Below are 5,781 nucleotides of genomic sequence, written 5' to 3' on the forward strand. Positions count from 1 at the left end.
TGTGTGTGTGTGTGTGTGTGTGTGTGTGTGTGTGTGTGTGTGTGTGTGTGTGAATATGAAGCCATTAACCTAAAGTTATGTGTTTGATAAAGTTTATGTGCAACTTGTGTCTGTTACAGTATATTTAAGCCTTCATGTGGTGTGTGTGTGTGCATGTGTGTGTGCATGTGTGTATGCATGTGTGTGTGTGTGTGAGCGAGTGAGTGAGAGAGAGACGCTGTGCTTAGGTTGTTAATTAAATCTACATTACACCCTGTTTACCCTTTAGGGTCCTTTTTTTTCTCCTCCTCACTGTTGTTGCTGAGTGACATACTTTGAGATGCTGTTGGCCCAGGGCATGGAATTAAATAAAGTGCTAAAAAATATTTATTGGTGCATTTAAAGGTCCCATGCTTGGTCAAGGCATAGCATGTTGTGCCAAAAGGGCTTAGATTCAGGGCCTGAGGAAAATCACGTAAAATCAGCCGAGTAGTCACGTAAAGGCGGCCAAGCCTATTTTTCCTGCTTTATAGCATCAACAGATCTGAACAGTAAAATAGCAGGTTGGCTTTTTAATTTGTTCTGGCCATTTGGAGTCCCCCCCACCCTTCCCCTGCGTTCCCCCTGAAGATCGTGAGGGAGGCCATGCCAAGAGTTATTTAGCTGTTAGTGTCGCACCAGAACTACATTCCTCTGACTTCTGATGTCACTGATGTAAGTACTTTCTTCCATGTTTGTGTGCCGCTCAGGCTGCAGTGTCAGCTTTTCAAGAAAAAAGAGTAAGCAAAGGTAGGTGTGGCTCCAAAAGACAGAGAGAAGGAGCAACATCTACTGATCAGTCATTACTTAAAAACCTGTTATTGTTGTTGGTCCTCCTCGTGCTGCTATAATATCACCAATCAATCTGGGCATGGATATAGGAAATCTGGCAACCCATCCAACAAGATAGGGTTTATACACAGACAGACAGGGCCCATTTGGGTCACTCCACTGCATCCAGAGGATGATCGATCAGATTTGGATCTGAGGAGTTTCAAAACAACACCTTGTTTTCCTCATGCCGACCCTGAGCGGTTCTGCCTTTTTTTTGCATGTCTTAGGGTGCATTATCCCTCTCAAGAGAAAGGCATGTGGACTGGCAATTTTCTAGTTTTATTGAGCACTCAAAGCACTTTACACCACAAGCCACACTCACCCATTTGCACACACATTCATGAAGGGGGCATCCCAGGGCAATAGCATTGTTAAGACAGAAACGTATGGCAAAGTAAAATCCCCACCAGGACCTAAGGATTCCCAGCAGAGCTTTGCTTAATAAAAAGATGATCAGTATTAATTGTGTAACCTATCAATTTTACCTGTTGTGTCTCGATGTACACTGAGCAGCAATACATTAGTTGTCAGTTTTTTTGATAACATGACAGGTACAGGAGAGGTTCTCCTGTTGAGCTTTCGCCAAGGCAGCCAGCGGAGATTCAGAAGGAGTCCAAGTGAAGAAAAAGAGCCTTGCTCTGCTTCAAAGGTGCTGATTGGTTGATTTGGTTCATTCAGACATCATGTTTTCAGCTCACTCTTCATGTTGAGCAACGCCAACCAGTTGTTTACTATATACATGCACAAATCTGCCAATCTTTTGCTTTATAAAAATAAACTATTTATCTGATTTCAAACTGATTAACTGCTCTTAAATATGAACGATCATGGTTTCTCAATAGAAATAGACATCAGTAGGAAGCATAAAGAATTTCAGACATGTGGATATAGAAATACTTCAAGCAAAGTGTAATTTTTAGTTGGGAAAATTGTGGTTTTGTCTACATTTTTGATTTCATGTAAATGTTTCATGGCATGCAACTTGTAAAAAAACCCAAAACCCAACAACAAACTAGTGCTGTCAGCGTTAATCTCGTTAAAATGAAGTTAACACCATAACCGTTACTGCGGATCGCCCCATGCGTGGCATCAACACATTAACGAGCTAACCGTGTTAACAGACATGTTCTAATTTTATTTCGTTTGAACTGTTGTTATACTGGTTCTTATACGTTATTTAATATATTCTGTCCTGCTAACAACATAATTTCATTCCTCCATTGTTTATACATACAATAAATAGATATAATAAGTAAAAATATTTCAGTCTATTGTTGATTTCCCATTTTATGTTAATCAATAATAAAATAGATCAAATAAAGCTGGCGCAGTTCATCTGCCAGCAGGAAGTTGTTGGTTTACATACCAAAGTATTCTTGGGCAAGATACTGAACTGCAATTTGCTCCTGATGTGTTCACTGGAGTGTGAATGTTAGATACAAAGCATTAGAAGTGCATGGTTGAATGTTTGTGTCTGAATGGGTGAATGAGGCTGGTAGTATAAAGTGCTCTGAGTGCTCAAGCAGTAGTAGAGTAGAAAAGCGCCATTTAAGAACCAGTTCATTTACCAGTTAACAAAACACATCAAAGGGGAAATCCTTGTCTCTACCTGCTCAAACACATGTGACTAATCATGTGACCATTTTTGCACGTTTTGTTGCAAGGTGGAGTGTCTCTCTTCCTGTTCACAGTCAGCAAAGAACTTATTTTGTCCGTTAGCTGGCTCATTAAAGCATTTTAACTTTTAGAAGTTGGACGACGGGGCAAATGAGGATGACAAAACAAGACAGCAAAGAAAATGAGGACAAACAGAAGAAAAGAGAAAGAGCAGATGAGAGGCGGCCAGGCCTGGGAAGTGTAGGTGGGGGGTGAGGGTTTGAGCAGAAGAAGAGGAGGCGGTAGAGGCCAAGAGGCATGGAGGAGGTAGTGGTGGAGGAGGAGGGTGAATCCAAGCTGACCCCTGTGTCTGTGTGTGTTGTTGTGTGTCTCAGTGGGTTTCCTCTGCCCTGGCGCCAGCTGGAAATGCCTCCACTAAGCAGAGGCAGTACACACATCATCCTCCATTCACCGCCATTCAGCCCCCTTTGATGAGAGTAACACTATACATGCTCAGCGAGCCTCACAGATCCTATCAAGCTGCTGTTTAAAGGGCATGAGCTAGAGCCGAGGCAGCTGATCATAACTTATCGAGCGCTCGAACGCGCTGTCATCCAGTTTCGTTGTCCCGCGGAGATAATAAAAGCAAGGACGATTGAGTAGGCTTTGTAATTGAAGTGATGTTCTTACAGTGGTAGAGGTTTCATGAGGTACGCTGCCACCTAGGGGTCATCTCCCATTGTTGCAAAGAGGGATGTTCTTTCTGCGTATTTTGAACCACTAGCTTGATAAGCAGAATCAAGATGGTTTACGTTTGCCTAAAAGTGTTTGAAATCACTAAAAAAAAGATGTTTTATTGCCCTTCTTTGTTTTTCACTTTACAAGTGTAATTATGCCTTTTGAACCATAGCTTGAATACCTGCTATCAGATTAGGAACAGTTGCCCTTTTAAAGTTAATCCCCATGATGGTCTTTTTAAAATGACTCAATAGCCATGAAATTAGTCATTAGTTTTGTTTTCCTGCCGTGATGTTGCCCTCATGCAACAAAGACCTCGCCAGTAAACAATTATCCGACCTACACAACGAGGTAAAGGCCCAAAGCTGCAGCCCAGACATGCCGTGAGGAAGAAAAACAACCGGCTTTGCTTAACTTAGCTTTAGTTTGCTTTGTTCTGGCCATTAAGGAGCTGAAATATTGTCATTACTCATAGACCAAATCATTTTACGACATCCTGTAATTAAGCTTTAAGCTAATAGGTTAATGAGACAAACGAAGTTTGAATGCTTAAAGTTGGTTTCTATTAGTGATGCCATTGCTGGGTGAAGCACAATGCTGCATGCTTTGCACACTCACACACGCGCACACATACACACACATGCATGCAACACAAACAGAGAACAGGCTGGTTTGATTTAGGTTTTGTGGTTCCCTCCTGGTTTAGCCTCAGACAGGACCAGAGACCAGTTCAGCCTGAGCCTGGCCGTCTCTGCTAAGCTTCAAGTTGAAACCCTCCAAATTGGGTTTAATCTGTGTTTTGCTTTGCCAATTATCGACCCGCAGAGTTGCATGGCAAATGGGGATGAATGAGCTTTAGATGGGCCTGGTTGAGAGGAAGGTCACAATGTGATTAATGGTGATCTGTTGAATGCATGACTCGGCTCGCTAGCTCTCGTACAGGATGAGTTATCGGCAAACGAACATCTGCAGGACAAATGTAAAGTGTGATGAGGCAGAAATATCACTTGATGCTTAAGGAAATGTGTAGAAAACTGTTCCTAAAAGCCAAAGTGTCTTTACATTTGTTTTTCAATCAAGCTATGCAGACAAGCTCTGGTTTCATCTATTACCAGAGCTGTGCCATCAGTTTTATGGCGATTTATGCTGTCTGTGTTTGCTATTTATTATAATCAATGGTGTTCATGTCACGTTGAAATCATAGTAAGACACTCATAAAAGCAACATGACATCATTTGCACAACTCTGGATACTTTTAATCATTTTTACTATTGCTCCCAATGGGGCATCCACATATTTTGCAGGTGGAAACAGTCTTATTTTGGTGTTAGACTTCAACATAAAGTCTAAATTACACACTGATGTACTAGAACACAGATAGAAGAGTCGAACATCTGCAGACTGAAAACCCATCTGATCCTTGTGGCTCTTTTGTGTCTGTACTTGAGTGGTTTTAATGTCTCTGTGTCACCCGATCTTTGTTTTATGTGTGTTCCTGAATAATGGTTGGCTGTTCTGACATGACTGAACAGGAAAATCTCCATAGTGGTCTGTTTTTATAATCTACATTTCTTGATTATTAGAATAAAAAAAAAAGACAAATTCCCCTCTGTTAGGTCACATCACAGGATTTTTATTACTTTAATCGAGGAACCAACCCAATTTATTCTCAATTGATTCTAACTTGAGTGAAAGGCGGAAATGTTATTATTCTTTCAAACCAATTTTATGTCCAGTGTTATCCTTGTAAAGACACCAGAGAGGACATTAAATGTAAATTGTATTGCTGTAATTCAACAAATAAAGATCATGTCACATTATTGAGGCAGTAAAGTTATTCTATAGCAGTTTCTGATTAACTGTTTGTGGTGCACTAATTAGTTTTACTTTAAGAGGCTTGCCTTTTTTTCTTCTTTTGCCTTTGTGATGTTATGAGTAACAAACACTTCCATCTCAGTCTGTTACTGTTGTCTTAGTTTGCGGTATTCCTGTCTGTCTGTGGGATTCTCCAATTCTTTATTTCAGGATGTTCTCACTGACCTTTTTCTCCCTCTGGGTGTCTTCATCTTTTTTCTCTGCTGGTGTCAGTGTTGACACACAAAGCATATTTGGGATTCCATCATTTAATTAAAGGAACACAAAGTTCATATTGAATTACTCATTGCACTTCACCGTACCAGAACTCTCAGTGTTGATTATTTTTTGTTTGTCCTTTAAAGCACACAAAACATTTAATAAAATAGAAATAGCATTTCTCTCTGTGACCTCGTGCAATACTTACTTTCTGCCTTGAGTGTCCACAGTGTCAGTGTGAAATCTCTTCAGTATGTAGTGCCCTGTGGCAAAAAAATGACTTTGAGAGTCGTAGAAATTGTATCAATATGCCTGTTTGTGCCGGAGAAAGGCGATCCCTTTTTTTTTTATCGTGCATGCTGTTATCATTTAGGAGCAAGTGAATAACAACATGATTTTGGATCCAGTGTCATTTATTCTGCTTTGTCATCACTTCACTGTCATGGTTTAAAACTCTGCCCACAAAGGGAAAATAATTGGTTTCCCACAATCCTTCTTCAATGCAAAACTGTTGTGTTAGAT

Source organism: Pundamilia nyererei, unplaced genomic scaffold (assembly GCF_000239375.1).
Source record: "Pundamilia nyererei isolate P.nyererei 1_Seehausen unplaced genomic scaffold, PunNye1.0 scaffold00134, whole genome shotgun sequence".
Taxonomy (NCBI): domain Eukaryota; kingdom Metazoa; phylum Chordata; class Actinopteri; order Cichliformes; family Cichlidae; genus Pundamilia; species Pundamilia nyererei.